Source organism: Schistocerca nitens, chromosome 1 (assembly GCF_023898315.1).
Source record: "Schistocerca nitens isolate TAMUIC-IGC-003100 chromosome 1, iqSchNite1.1, whole genome shotgun sequence".
NCBI lineage: Eukaryota > Metazoa > Arthropoda > Insecta > Orthoptera > Acrididae > Schistocerca > Schistocerca nitens.
This window is the reverse complement of record NC_064614.1, coordinates 873,611,186-873,628,206: the sequence shown is the minus strand read 5'-3', so window position 1 is coordinate 873,628,206 and position 17,021 is coordinate 873,611,186.

The window sequence follows — 17,021 nt, the reverse complement described above, 5'->3', positions numbered from 1 at the left end:
TTAGGTGAGTGACTGAGCATAAACAACAACGAAAAGGATTGTCTAGAGATAAGAGCAAATAAGAATATTGCATTCCAGAACACTAGGAACATGTACAAGATGGAGGCTTTATAGTGGGACAGCAGAATTAAACATAATACTTCAGTGAGACCTAAGGCTCTATATTGCACCCAAACTGTAGAATCAGTGCTGAAAGAAGGCGTAACCAAAATTATGACAATAGAAAGAGATGAGTTCGAGTCTCAGTCCAGCACACAGTTTTAATCTGACAGGAAGTTTCATAGAAAGAGGATTAATTAAAAGCATACTTCGCCCAACACAAAGTCAACACAACAAGTTACGACCTAGCATAGAAATTTAAGAACATGTAGAGATCATAATACACACAAAAGAAGCATGCCGTTCTTTGAAAATTTGACTACAATGGATAATGACAGACTAACGAAGCAGACCTTTAGTAAAATTATGAAGGGTAAAGAGTACCCAGCATGATTGACACAGTCACTAAATCACCTCTAAGAGGCAAAATCAACGTCGTGGGCACGTAAGACAGGAATTTATTTAGGAACAGTAATTAGAAAACAGTTTTCAGGGACGAACAACAAAGAAAAAGGAAAGAGCCTCATAACATTGAGCAGTCCGGAAGTAGGGATCTGAATGCATGAAGCCAATGTGGGGAGTGGTAAGAATAATATATGGAGCAATAACTGAAATATGTATTTCACGTGATCTGTAACACAGATTCCTCCATGAGGCTAGGATCTAGCCAAACTTCCTGCTACATCTTTTCTGTGGTTACACGTCATCATCAGAGGTGAAATGTGTAGCTTTGGATTAAAAGTTTGATTGGTTCCGTTAAACACTATAGTCTTCAGACTTTCAATAAGCGTTACAGATTTATAATGCTGGTTCGGCATAGCTTTAACCTGATAAAGTTCGGAAACAGAAAACAATTTTCGTAGTGAATTTTTGTTCAGCCTTGAAAATTTTCAATACATGATAAACTCTGTTACGCCAGTAGAGGTCTTTAAAATGCTGTACGGGAGAACGTGTATCCACTGCGTCTCTTAAATGTACAGTACTTGGACGATGAAAGTACTACATTTAGCAGCTGCGTTGGGAATGATAGTATAACCATAGAAAGAGCTATTACTGTAGTTCACTCTTCTCCCTTACACTTTAAAGTGTTTCCGATAAATTTTACAAGAATTAATATTCGCCTGCATGGTACCATAAAGTAAAACTAAAAGGAATAATTTAAGATAAAGTAATTGCCTGAGAGTTTCGAACATTTTACTGTGTGTTACCTTGTCCAGCCGCTTTTCTGGGTTGACAAATCCTATCAACGTGCCTTGATTTCATGCGCTACGTTAGAGTTGCCCCTCTGGTGGCTCTTCCTTTCCGAATGCCCACCTGATCGACAGCTAATGGACCTTCAGTTTTCTTTTCCATTCTTGTGCATATTATTCGCCTCAGTAACATGGATGCATCAACTGTACACCAGATGGAGCGAATTATCGCACATTAATACTCTTGCTACCTTTGGGACTGTATGGATGATATTCTTCCAGACGTTTAGCCCCATACTCACGGATTCCAGAAGCCCATTTGAATAATTGTTTGGTTGCCACTTTCAGTAATGATTTTGGAAACTCCGAACGAATGTTTCATACGTCCATTGTTAGAACGTGACGGTGATACTGAGTCCGGTACGCCCATCAAGTCGACTCCTATTCGTTCTTCTATTACGTCATATGACAGTTCCTCCTCTTCAATGTACACGTTCCATCTATTTGCTCTCTCCCTTGGGTTTTAGCAGTGGAAATCCTCTTAAACTTTCAATGTTCACGCCTTTACTTTAAATTTACAATTCTGTATACAGCAAGCTATGTATCATTCGTAGTACAGGGTGCGAAAAACAAAACTGACCCTGAAAATATTTCATGCACCTTAGGAAAGGCGACACAACTTACGTCCTTTGCCCAAGTTGCATATGACGTCAGATTTATTTTTCCCACTCTATTACTTTCATCGTCATAAAAAGAAATGTATCCAGGCGGACCCGCCTGATGCACTACAATCTGTATGGGTATGCCCCACACCATCAGTTTTGCCAATGGATTACTTTTGCACGGAGACTCTTTTAACGAATTTGAAAGCAATATTTTATCTGCAGATCCTAAAAATAACCCCAATACATTTTGGTCGTACGTAAAATCTACGAACGCTACAAATAATTCAATACCTTCTCTTGCTGACAGTACGGGTAATGTAACTCATGATGATAAACAGAAGGCCGAAATTCTAAACCTAGCTTTCAAAAACTCGTTTACGATAGAGGACTGCAGCACCATTCCCCCTTTCAATTATGGAACAAACGAAAGGATGGCTGACATAGTGTTTCCTGTATCTGGGATTGTGAAACAGTTAAGATCCTTAGACGCCAGAAAGGCATCTGGCCCAGACGGTATCCCCGTAAAATTTTATGTTGACTATGCTACAAATGTAGCACCATTCTTATCCGTCATCTATCACAGAGCATTGGAACGGCGGAAAGTTCCACGGGACTGGAAAAAGGCCCAGGTCATAGCAATCTATAAAAAGGGTAGAAAATCGGATGCACATAATTACCGGCCAATTTCACTGATATCGATTTGTTGTAGAATCATAGAACATATTTTGTGTTCAGACATAATGACCTCTGTAGACTCTGAGAAGCTCATCTGCAGGAACCAGCACGGTTTTAGGAAATAGCGGTCATGCGAGACACAGCTGGCCCTCTTTGTGCATGATTTACTACAGGCTCTAGATACCGGCTCCCAGGTTGATGCCATATTTCTCGACTTTCGAAAGGCGTTCGCCTCAGTTCCGCACTGTCGCTTGCTACAAAAAGTGCGCGCTTATGGTCTATCCGATGACATGTGCGGTTGGATAGAAAGTTTTCTATGTATGTCGTCCTGAACGGAGTAACTTCAACAGAAACAAGAGTAACTTCAGGTGTGCCCCATGGCAGCGTAATAGGTCGTCTGCCTTTTACGATTTACATAAACGATCTGGTTGATGGTATTGACAGCGGCCTCAGACTGTTTGCCGATGATGCTGGAGTCTACAGGAAAGTAGCATCACACGAAAGTTGTGAACAAATCAATGAGGATTTGCAGAAAATAAATGCGCGGTGTAATGACTGACAGTTAGCACTCAATACTAGTAAGTGTAACCTACTGCATATAATTAGGCGAAAATCCCGATTAATGTATGAATACAAAATACAGGGTGATTCAAAAGAATACCACAACTTTAAAAATGTGTATTTAATGAAAGAAACATAATATAACCTTCTGTTATACATCATTACAAAGAGTATTTAAAAAGGTTTTTTTTTCACTCAAAAACAAGTTCAGAGATGTTCAATATGGCCCCCTCCAGACACACGAGCAATATCAACCCGATACTCCAACTCGTTCCACACTCTCTGTAGCATATCAGGCGTAACAGTTTTGATAGCTGCTGTTATTTCTCGTTTCAAATCATCAATGGTGGCTGGGAGAGATGGCCGAAACACCATATCCTTAACATACCCCCATAAGAAAAAATCGCAGGGGGTAAGATCAGGGCTTCTTGGAGGCCAGTGATGAAGTGCTCTGTCACGGGCTGCCTGGCGGCCGATCCATCGCCTCGGGTAGTTGACGTTCAGGTTTCATAACTAACCTTTTTCGTAGGACTCTCCATACAGTTGATTGTGGAATTTGCAGCTCTCTGCTAGCTCTGCGAGTCGATTTTCCTGGGCTGCGAACAAATGCTTGCTGGATGCGCGCTACATTTTCATCACTCGTTCTCGGCCGTCCAGAACTTTTCCCTTTGCACAAACACCCATTCTCTGTAAACTGTTTATACCAACGTTTAATACACCACCTATCAGGAGGTTTAACACCATACTTCGTTCGAAATGCACGCTGAACAACTGTCGTCGATTCACTTCTGCCGTACTCAATAACACAAAAAGCTTTCTGTTGAGCGGTCACCATCTTAGCATCAACTGACGCTGACGCCTAGTCAACAGCGCCTCAAGCGAACAAATGTAGATCTAAATGAAACTTTATAGCTCCCTTAATTCGCCGACAGATAGTGCTTAGCTCTGCCTTTTGTCGTTGCAGAGTTTTAAATTCCTAAAGTTGTGGTATTCTTTTTGAATCACCCTGTAAATGATCTGTCTTGGGAAGCGGTAACATCGTCAAGTATCTGGGTGTGACTATTCGAAATGATCTCAAATGGAGTTATCAGATTACACAAGTAACGGGTAAGGCGAATTCTAGATTGCGGTTTTTTGGTAGAATCCTGAAGCGATGCGGCCCTTCAACAAAGGAAATAGCTTACAATATGTTAGTTCGTCCAGTCTTGGAGTATTGTTCGTCTGTATGGGACCCTTACCAGTTGGGTCTGATTCAAGAGATTGAGAAGGTCCAAGATTCGTTCAAATGGTTCAAATGGCTCTGAGCACTATGGGACTTAACATCTATGGTCATCAGTCCCCTAGAACTTAGAACTACTTAAACCTAACTAACCTAAGGACAGCACACAACACCCAGCCATCACGAGGCAGAGAAAATCCCTGACCGCGCCGGGAATCGAACCTGGGAACCCGGGCGTGGGAAGCGAGAACGCTACCGCACGAACACGAGATGCGGGCTCCAAGATTCGTGACTCATGCATTTAGTCACCGCGAGAACGTTACAAATCTCATAGATAATTTGAAGTGGGACACACTTGCAGATAGAAGACGCGTTAAACAGAAGGGGCTGCTCACTAAATTCCGAAATCCAATCTTCACAGAGGATGTAGAGCATATATTATTACCACCAACTTTCAAATCGCGTAATGATCATCATTCAACGATGAGGAAAATAAGAGCTCGTCCTGAGGCGTTCAGTCGTTTTTCCCTCGCGCGATCCGCGAGTGGAACAGAGGGGGAAAATATGACTTTGGCGCGAATTGTGCCCTCCGCCACACACCGATTGATGGCTAGCTGAGTATATATGTAGATGTAGGCGGCTGTGCAGTTTCGGAATGTGTGAGGCGTCGAGAAGTGGAGCCCGTCGGTTGATGTAAGACGCCCCAGGTGACCGTGCTGGCCCGTACGAAAGCGGCGAGCTTCACTAGAGCATCAACTGGACGTGCACGTTGCCTTGGCGACGCATTCGTCGGCAGCGTTGCCAGGTAGACGAGTTACAGAGGGGCCGCTGCAGAGGATTGCGGGAGGCCACACTGGTCGTAAGGAGGTTGGCGGCAACGGTTACAGGAACGCAGGCATGCGCAGCATGTAATACCTGGACTTCCGAGACGCAGCACAAGGAAGGGGAACCGACGGATTGTCTGCCACGCGCGAGAAAGTCCAACGGTAACGATATGGGCCAGGCAGCGAGCTCCCCTGCCTTCTAAGCAACGTCCTGTAAGCGCTAGTAAAATTGGCAGGCTTTCGCATGACACCCACTCAGTGTCAAGCCCGAGTCGCCCAGTGTCGGGAACGACGGACTTTCGAGCAGTGCAACTGGTAGTGGTTCTTCTTTTGTGACGGGTCCTGCATATTTCTTGAAGACGACAACAGCAGGGTCTGTGTTTGGAGGCTCAGTGGACAGTGCAAAAAAAAGTGTTTTGCGGTATTCCATCACATTTCCCACTACTTTGGTGTGACAGCAGCACGGAACATGGAGAGGTCCTACGAAAGGTAGATCTTCTGCTCGTGAACGCCCACGCTCGCACCCAAACCCCTATTTCTGCAGAACATCTCTTGTCCTCATATTATCTCCCAAGCATGCGTTGCAGCTGTGGATACTCTTTCAGGGCTAGTCACATCGTTCTATCTCTTCCTAATCGAGAATGTGTGGATTTTCTTGGAGCTTGTCATCCGGACTCCACCTCCCTTCACCAGCCCACAGGCTCTGCCCACTAAGGTGCAAGTGGCATGAAATGGAGTATCACAGGACTAAATATGAAACTTGTAGAATTCACAACACTTGGGAGTCCAGTTCCATACTGACATGTACATTCTGTGGCTGTGTATCCCAAAACATGTTGGTTCTTCAAAGTTGAAAGAGCAATCATTTCTTACGTATGGTACCCTATACCTACCTACCAACGATGGTAGCGTTCTGCCTTGTCAATCTGGGTGCAGCTCTTATTTATACTGGTGACTGAAGATGGTGCACTGAACAACATTACATCTATATTTACATCACTTGTATACTAATAATTACAGCCAGTACAAGTCATCTGTTTATAGGTTGGTTAGTACCACCAAGTAGAGGGTGAATACAATTTCAAGCGATTTTAGAAAGCGCGCGAATCAGACTGCGTCGGGGAGAGGTGGATAGCGTTAGTTACGTTTGGCGCGAAATAGCATTTAGTCATATTGAAGCGCTGGACACCACAGCATCGTGCGTAGGCTGTCGAAGCAATTTATCAAAACGGTAGTTCGTACCAGCTAGCACGTCGTGCATTCCGCAACAACTTCAACATTAATCAGAATCCGCCGGTACCATCTGACTGTGCGATTAAAAAGTGTGTTGATAACTTTGAGGAGACGGCGCCAACGACAAAGAAGAAAACTGGGAGACCAAAAACTGTGCACACACCTGAAAACATCGAACGTGTAAGAGCTGCCAGTGAGACAAGCTCTCGTCGCTCAGCTAGCGCTTACTGCGCTACACTTGGTTTTTCAAACACAACAGTAAGAAGAATTTTATACCAAGATTTGAACTTTCACCCGTACAAAACCCAAATGGTTCAGGCCTTTAATGGAACAGATTACGTGAGCCAAAGCCGGTTCTGATTAGAATTTTTTGACATGATTAATCAAGTCGAGGAGAGTTTAAACCGTTTGTGGATGAGCGATGAAGCTCACTTTCATCTCTCCGGTTTTGTGGAGAAGCATAACTTTCGATTTTAGAGTGACGTTAGTCCTAGAGAACTGCATCAGCAACCATTGCACTCAGGAAGAGTTACTGTGTGGTGGGCCATGTCTACATTAGAGCTCATAGGGCCATGCGTTTCTGAAGATGGCGTTGGCAATGCTGTAACAGTGACTCTGCAGAGATACGCAGACCTGTTGGAAAACTATTTTATTCCACAACTTGTACACTACGAAGTGAACGATGAGACGTTTTTTCCAGCAGGACGTAGCAACCCTCACAGTGCTCGAATAAGCCCGCATCTCGTGGTCGTGCGGTAGCGTTCTCGCTTCCCACGCCCGGGTTCCCGGGTTCGATTCCCGGCGGGGTCGGGGATTTTCTCTGCCTCGTGATGGCTGGGTGTTGTGTGCTGTCCTTAGGTTAGTTAGGTTTAAGTAGTTCTAAGTTCTAGGGGACTTATGACCACAGCAGTTGAGTCCCATAGTGCTCAGAGCCATTTGAAGTGCTCGAATAAGCATTGATCTTGTCAATCGTTTGTCTCCAAATCACGTGATCTCTGGAAATGGGGATATTGCATGGCCCCCTTGTTTACCGGAGCAAGCAACAGGTGAGTTTTTCTTGTGAAAAGCAAAGTTTAGCAAGATATCCCTCATCGGACAACTGAAGCCTTGAAAGAGCGGGTGAGACCGGAAGTCGTACAGATCCCACTGGCAATGCTACGCAATGTGATGAGTAACTTGAAGGACTGGATGGGGGAATGTGTGCGTCTAAACGTACGCCATCTTACCGGAGTTATCTTCAAGAAATAACAGATGTTTTGCTACTGCAGAAAATGCTTTTCCTCGTATTTTAAGACTATGAAAAAAATTTTAGCAGGTGTTTTCAGTTAACACCAGTTTAAAAATCGCTCTTTATTATGCCTCACCTTGTAAATGTGCCAACAGAAGGCCATGAATACTTATTTTCCCAGTACAGGAAGTCAGAAGTTGGTGTGTGGACACATGGGCGCAAAATGGTTAGCCTATACGGGCAGGTGTAGTCCACTTAGTGGTACAGTATGACCATTCAGAAAACATCAAGTCGTAAAGTTTGTGACGTGGTTGTGGGAAGACTTCAAAATGGTTCAAATGGCTCTGAGCACTATGGGACTCAACTGCTGAGGCCATTAGTCCCCTAGAACTTAGAACTAGTTAAACCTAACTAACCTAAGGACATCACAAACATCCATGCCCGAGGCAGGATTCGAACCTGCGACCGTAGCGGTCTTGCGGTTCCAGACTGCAGCGCCTTTAACCGCACGGCCAGTTCGGCCGGCTGTGTGGGAAGACTGTACGATGCAAAGAGAAAACAACCAACACGTTGATGTGTGTACATATTAAGGTAATATATTTAAAAATATCTGCACTTGTACTCATTACACCTTGTATAATATAGACTACATTACAGTACAAGGCCTAAACAACTGCGAGATGGAGCCTGTAACCATTGTGGTACCTCACCTGAACCTCTCGATACCAGTAATATGCTACTGTGTTTCTGTTAACTACTTAACTTATTTCTTGGACAACATTCAGATTTGATTTCATTTGTGATACATCGATATGTTTATATTGCAATGATATTATTCTTCAGTGTATTCTTTCTTTTGTCACTATGATCTTTGACGTACTTGTAACTCTTGATTTTTGGGCGCGTAAGCGATTATTAGTTAGTTTTAGAGAGTCGGACCTTGAAAAAGTCAAGTGTTGGACGTCATGTTGGAAAGACACATATTGTAATCAGCTTATAAAATGTGAACTTTAACAGTGAAGAAGATGTTTTCAAGTGTAATCTTCAAGAATGGTTTGTGAAGCGCATCTACAAAACTTTTGAATATAGCAGAATAAAACCTAGGCCTCTTTGCATCCGAGCTTGGAATCATTACCACCTAGATTTTCGACGATTGAGCCATGATTTTACAACGAGACCAGCGTGGGAAACACGAAAAGATGAGTGCCTAGTTTATTCATTATTACATGAAATGACTTTATTAACTGTGCTCTAATTACACCTGCCACATAATAACTTTGTTGTCGCCCGAAAATGCAGTATTTAGCAGCGTGAGCAACACCACAATCATTATGAAATTTTGACCTTTGTTGTGGTAGGGTTGTTAGAAGCCAGTGAGTCACAAGAAAATCTGGATTTTATCGCTCTTTCTCAGACTACCCCGTTCTCCTAGAAGCCGGATAGTACACTTCTGAACAGTAGTTACGAGAGTGTTAGCTATGCCTATATCACCATTCTGTCTGGTAACAAATGAGGGAATAGGCGTTTCGTTTTGAATGAATACGTCTTATTAACGACATATCCCATGTGGGAAAATGTGCACGTGGATATCAAAGAGAATGCCGAGTGGCACGAAACACGCGCTGCTCCAAATTTGCGAACTGTCACCGCCAGTTTTTGTGACCTACTAAGACTTTGTGAATGCACGGCGTTGCTGTTCGTTTTCACTATATCCTGTGCACTGTGTACCGACTGGTTCCGTGAACTCCTTGCGACGTCTGGAGCAGAAAGGAACAAAGGCAGGAAAATCCAGCCGCAAGGGGTGCGGATTATTAACGGGCAACCGCCGCGCCCGCGTCTCTGCTCGGTGGCGCGCTGCCGTGCAGATATTAATGACCGTTTGTCAGCGGGCCGCGGCGCTTGTTCGACACAACAATTAGTCAGGCGGCGCGGCAAGCTGTGTCTCCTCTGGCAGCGGAGCCGCGGCCTGCCCGCATTAATTAATGGAGCCGCGCTGAAAGTGAGTGGCCCGCTGTTTAACGGCAGGAAGGCGGTGCTAAAGGCAGCCTGACAACCAATAAAGATAACGCCCTCCCAGTAATTGCCGCTCCAGCCACCGCCGCGGGCTCCAGCGGCGCGTGCGCACATCGTCACAGCGGGGCGGATCGGACCGTCCGGCGGCTGGCGCTAATCACCCCGCGAATGTGTCACGCGTTAAGCAAACCATCAAGTGCTTACTGCCGGCACTGCCACTGCCGTACAAGGGCTCCGAATGCTGTGGCAGAACGTACTACACAGCCGCTTTACAAGCAAGAATCGATATTTAAGTTGCGCTTGGGGATTAAGGGGTCATTTTGTTGAAACAGCGTCATTTTCCCCCAATGCGACGTCGAAGGGTGAAATTGGCCACAAATGTGCCTATACCCTGCCTCTGTAATGGTACAAAAACGTGGTGTCGTTCGACGTCACTCTGGCTCGGCTTCAAATAGCATGAAGCGAGAAAGAGGCCGAAACTCACAGGTTCATGTGAGACGTAAGGTGGGTTAATAAATATTTCAGGCACACCATCACTCGGAAGATAGAAGCCGACCTCGGGGAATATCAGTTTGGATTCCCTAGAAATGTTGGAACACGTGAGGCAATACTGACCCTACGACTTATCTTAGATGAAAAATTAAGGAAAGGCAAACCTACGTTTCTAGCATTTGTAGACTTAGAGAAAGCTTTTGACAAGGTTGACAGGAATACTCTCTTTCAAATTCTGAAGGTGGCAGGGGTAAAATACAGGGAGCGAAAGGCTATTTACAAGTTGTACAGAAAGCAGATGGCAGTTATTAGAGTCGAGGGGTATGAAAGGGAATCAGTGGTTGGGAAGGGAGTGAGACACGGTTGTAGCCTATCCCCGATGTTATTCAATCTGTATATTAAGCAAGCAATAAAGGAAACAAAAGAAAAGTTCGGAGTAGGTATTAAAATCCATGGAGAAGAAATATAAACTTTGAGGTTCGCCGATGACATTGTTATTCTGTCAGAGACATCAAAGGACTTGGAAGAGCAGTTGAACGGAATTGACAGTGTCTTGAAAGGAGGGTATAAGATGAACATCAACAAAAGCAAAACGAAGATAATGGAATGTAGTCGAATTAAGTCGGGTGATGCTGAGGGAATTAGAATAGGAAATGAGGCACTTAAAGTAGTAAAGGAGTTTTACTATTTGGGGAGCAAAATAACTGATGATGGCCGAAGTAGAGAGGATATAAAATGTAGACTGGCAATGGCAAGGAAAGCATTTCTGAAGAAGAGAAATTTGTTAACATCGAGTATAGATTTAAGTGTCAGGAAGTCGTTTCTGAAAGTATTTGTATGTAGCCATGTATGGAAGTGAAACATGGACAATAAATAGTTTAGACAAAAAGAGAATAGAAGCTTTTGAAATGTGGTGCTACAAAAGAATTCTGAAGATTAGATGGGTACATCACATAACTAATGAGGAGGTATTGAATAGAATTGCGGAGAAGAGGAGCTTGTGGCACAACTTGACTAGAAGAAGGGATCGGTTGGTAGGACATGTTCTGAAACACCGAGGGATCATGAATTTAGTATTGGAGGGCAGCGTGGAGGGTAAAAATCGTAGAGGGAGACCAAGAGATGACTACACTAACCAGTTTCAGAAGGATGTAGGCTGCAGTAGGTACTGGGAGAAGAAGAAGCTTGCACAGGATAGAGTAGCATGGAGAGCTGCATCAAACCAGCCCATGACTGAAGACTACAACAACAACATCACTCAGAATCGCCACAAAAGACCTCAAGTGATAGCAGGAGGGGTGTCGAAATCATCCCTTCTCTTGCGGCGTTCAGTTTCACACATTTCATGGTCGAAACGAACAGTTTGCAATGTGACGTGCAACAGAACGACGCGCTCTCCACCGGGTGTGCCGCGAAATATATGTAGTGTTAGCAGTTAGCCAACACTACGCACACTACTTGGTTGAGGAGGCCGAATGCACGCGTTAAACTCAGGCAGGCTAGAGATAGGTCTGAAACAGGATACGTAATGAATGCTATAAAGAAAAGTACGTAGCTGCTGGAATACTTAACTTTAATCCATCATTTGTATACATCGTTCTTGATGAGACATGCTTCATACGATAGCTATCAATTGCTATGGCGCCTTGCTAGGTCGTAGCCATTGACTTAGCTGAAGGCTATTCTAACTATCTGCTCTGCAAATGGGCGAGGCTTCGTCAGTGTGCATCGCTAGCTAAGTCGTCCGTACAACTGGGGCGAGTGCTAGTCCGTCTCTCGAGACCTGCCGTGTGGTGGCGCTCGGTCTGCGATCACTGACAGTGGCGACACGCGGGTCCGACATGTACTAATGGACCGCGGCCGATTTAAAGCTACCACTTAGCAAGTGTGGTGTCTGGCGGTGACACCACATCGAGAATGTAGTCAAACTGGGTGGTCTCACGGGGACCATTTGGTGTTTCATTCATGCACGTGCCCATGTCTCCATTACCCCATATACCCCATCCCCCTCCCCCCAATCATCACACCACAGGATAGTATGAAACAGGACTTAAATAGAAACTTCCTGGCAGATTAAAATTGTGTGTCGGACTGAGACTGGAAATCGGGACCTTTGCCTTTCGCGGGAAAGTGCAATGTCGCGAAAGGCAAAGATTCCGGGTTCGAGTCTCGGTCTGGCACACAGCTTTAATCTGGCAGGAAGTTTCATATCAGCGCACTATCCGCTGCAGAGTGAAAATGTCATTCAGGACATCAATATTGCAGGCCGTTGTGGACGAGCGGTTCTAGGCGCTTCAGTCTGGACCCGCGCTACCGCTACGGCCGCGGGTTCGAATGCTGCCTCGGGCATGGATGTGTGTGATGTCCTTAGGTTAAAAAATGGTTCAAATGGCTCTGAGCACTATGGGACTTAACTTCTGGGTCATCAGTCTCCTAGAACTTAGAACTACTTAAACCTAAATGACCTAAGGACATCACACACATCCATGCCCGAGGCAGGATTCGAACCTGCGACCGTAGCGGCCGCGCGGTTCCAGACTGTAGCGCCTAGAACCGCTCGGACACCCCGGCCGGCCCTTAGGTTAGTTAGGTTTAAGTAGCTCTAAGTTCTTGGGGACTGATGACCTAAAATGTTAAGTCCCATAGTGCTCAGAGCTGTTTCAACCATTTGAACATAAATAGTATAAACACACTTTGCTCATTCTCAGGTACTTTAGACAGAGCAAGGACTGCAATCACGTTACTCTCCAAAGGGAGCAGATCACATTCTTTATAGAATGGACGAATCGTCCGGAGGGGGTGTTGGAAGTGTCAAGGATTGTTGAGAAAGTTATTCTATGGCACATAACACTGCAAACTGTCGGTTTCCACCGTGACATGTATGTAAGTGAACAACCCAAACGAAGGGGTGCTTTCATTGACGCCCTTTCTGCCATCATGAGGCTTTTTCATACAAATTCTGAGAAGCGTTGCTTCAGGAATGCTTACATCGGGCAGCATAAGATAACCCTTTCATTTCAACTATGGGCAGTGTTGTTCTGACCACCTTTGCGAAGACTCCAAGATAAGATGAGATACGGTTAAGGTTAGATGTGACGACCATCCCATTGTGTGACAGGGTGGTGTTGCAAAATCTATGCTGAAGTCTGGTGCCAGTGTGACGTCACTCTACGTTCACTTCTGAGCTTCTGAGATGTGGCTTCTTTTTCACATGCATCGACCTTGATGTATAAACCGCCGCCAAACCTGAGGTGACACTGCTGGCCGCCATGTTTTTGTACCAGCTTCTAGGCATCTTTGCGGCAAATTTCAAATTTCTGCATCACAATTGGGAGATATAACGGCGTTTCAAGAACGTGACCTTTTCAATTCTCATGTGCAGCATTTTTATGTTGATTTAATTAACATGGCATTATTACAGCCCTCATGCCCTCTTATGTACTATCACTACTTAGGTTTAGTAGAACCAAGAATAGATTGTAAGGAGCTTCAGTATAGCATTGTGTCAAGCTACCACTGTGCAATAGGTATATGTTTGTCGATTATGCAAGGTTATCAGTCAATAAGCATAATGTGGCATCATATGGGTAACAGAAACAGGTATACGGGAGGACTGAAAAATAGGCTAGTCACACTCTGTGGAAAACTGCACCATGTAGCGACAATAGCTGGAGCAGGCACTAAGGTGTCACTACACCAAGGCAACAGTCTTGTTATGAGCTACACTACAGGGTCCGGGGCTTTAGTGTAACAACAAGAGCACACCGAGTCGTATAAATAGTAGTGGCTGTCCAGGCAGAGGCATTCAAAGTCCAGCAATATCACCACGACGTCAGAGACTCGCCAGATCATAAGACCACTGGGTATCGCCAGCTGCAGCCAAGGCTTTGAGACAGGATTGGGCCAACTGCCTCCTGAGTCTTGGCGCCATAAGGCTACTGACCTTCCGTCCGTGCCTATTGCCATGTGACTCCTGGCAGGGAGCAGCCGGTCGTGTTCTGTGCACGACAGTCGGCCCTCACCTTTGCAGTGGACGTCGCCAGGCCTGAGCTTCATCCACGAATGAAGAACGCCATCGCAGCACAAAGTGGAGTGCCACTGACGTCAATGCCCTGGCCCACTGTCGGGCCATTAGCCGTCACTCTGCCCAACGTTAGCGTCACGGGTCACTGATGCTGTTCCTTCAGCAGGGTGGAAGCCACTACGTACGCGGCTTCACCCGGTCATCAGTGTATATACTGACACTGGCCCATCAACACGACGACACATTCTACGAACTTTGTCACCAGTATTTTTCAGTGGTGTAAGGTGTGTCAGGAGGGGTGATGCCGCCGCAGTAAGCAGTGGAGGGTACACCGTCTCCTCAGTATGCCGTGCAACTGCAGCCTACGATATCTTTATTGTCGGGTGAACTTCTTAGCCCAGATAGCTTGTAAACAACCATTACTGTTGATTATCTGTTTCGATAATCTTCAGAGCTCGATAAAAGTTTAGTGAATGTCTCCTACACCAACTATGCAAGTGCTCTTTCTTAAAAGTTGCCAGGCATGTGATGGACAACGTGAAAGATGTATCGGAGAGTCAAGCTTAAAATCACAATATACAGAGTAATTTGCCGAATGCTCCTGTCCCATACCAAACGCAATTGTGCTTCTCGTTGCAGCCAGGGCTCTACTAGACTAGTGCTAAATGGGAGGAAGTATTTTCGCGAAGCAACTGTGCAGGGTAAAGACAGAAGGTCGTCCATGCCGAAACGATATAATGGAAACATTATCATACTGCCAGTGAGCAGTGCTTAATTGTACGTATTGTAAGAATGGTTGCGAATTGCTATCAGCGAGGGCTCAGTGGATCCAGATTCTTAGAATTAAGAGACAGTAAGTTGTTTATGTAGGAACTATGTGTGATATTACAGGGCCACCTTTTCATTTACTTATTACACTATCGCGAGCTACTCTGCTGAATTAAGAAAACTGCAGCTGTATTGGCCAAATGAGCGCATAGAGACATTGCACAAGCAAAACATTGCCTTTTTGAACAATACCTGGGAACTGAACCTAATTCATCCTCTAAGTCAGAAGATAGACGCACAGGAGAGACATATCACTGTGGGGCAGTTAATGCAGCACATGGAAGAGCATCAGGATGGTAGACAACTATTAGCTGTCACCTTGAATGCCGCAGTTCCTAGCGCCATAGAGACTCTGATTTTGCTCTGCATTGCTTTTGTTAATCTTAGACCATGAATCACATTGAAACCTGATGCATGAGTAATCAAGGTTCCAATGGACTGGATCCCAAGAGTAAAAGATGGAGAGTGAATTTGAAGAGTGAAGGTGACAGGAGATAGTCATAAAAGTTTGGTGAATAAATGTATACAGCTTAGTATGAAGGTGGAAGTGATCACAGTGAGGAACCAGTCCTAAGCTAGATCCAAGTGGTTGAGCCTTTCAGGTGTAGTGGGGCTTGCGGTAATGTAGTATTGTTTGAAATAATTCTTAAGAAGCAAAACGATTACAAGATGGGTTAGCTGTGCTCACCATAATACTGCACCACACTACATTAATAGCCGGAATGGTCACCACACCAGGGCAAGAATCTTGTTATGAGCTGTGCAACTGGGTGCTTACTTTTATCGTGACAAGTGTGCACCAGAACCTTACAAATAGTAGTGGATTTTGAGGCACAACCATACAGATTTTATCAGCACCACCACAACGCCAGGGCCACGCCAAATGGCGAGACGACTCGATATAACCAGCTGCACCAGTGGGCTCGAGACCAGGTCAGACGAGCTGCCTCCTGTGCTATGTCTCCTTATTGGACTTTGCACCAAAGTGCCACTGACCTGCCACCCAAGCCTAACATTGTGCGACTCATGCCAGGTTGCAGCAGGTGGCAGTCTTCCCTAGCCTTTGCACTGGACATCGCTGGGTCTTAGCTGCCTACATGTGGGTGTCCACTTCTGAAGAACGCTGTCGCAGTACAACTCACAGAGTGCCGCACATGTAAAGGCTTTGGCCCACGGTCGCTCTGCCTGATGTCAGCATCGTGGCGTGCTGATACTGTTCCTCCTCGCCAGGGCGGAAGATACTGCCTGAGAGTCTTCCTTGGAGTAGGGCGTGTCTGCTTCACATTGCGAATGACACCACGTGTGTCTGAAGCCAACAAGGTATTGTTTCTCAGTCATCTGTGTTTCGACTCTGCGTCATAGCCCGTCACCACAACTACTCTCCCTACCAAGTGCTACTGACACACTTATCTCAAACCCGCCATTCTATGTGTTTTACTTTAGAATCCTCGTTCTAACAAGGTAACCTCCCCATCGCACCCCCCTCAGATTTAATTATAAGTTGGCACAGTGGATAGGCCTTGAAAAACTGAACACACATCAATTGAGAAAACAGGAAGAAGTTGTGTGGGACTATGAAAAAATAAGCAAAATATACAAAATGAGTAGTTCATGGGAAGATAAGCAACTTTAAGGATAATGGAAACGCAGGAGCGCCGTGGTCTCGTGGTAACGTATCTGCGTAACGAAAGGTCCTGGGTTCAAATCTTCCATCGAGTGAAAACTTTAATTTTTTATTTTTAGTTTATGTGACAAACTCTTATGTTTTCATCACTTTTTCGGGAGTGATTATCACATCCACAAGAAAACCAAAATCGGGCAAGGTAGAAGAATCTTTTTACCCATTCGCCAAGTGTACAAGTTAGGTGGGTCGACAACATATTCATGTCATGTGACGCACATGCCGTCACCAGTGTCGTATAGAATATATCAGATGTGTTTTCCTTTGGAGGAATCGGTTGACCTATTAC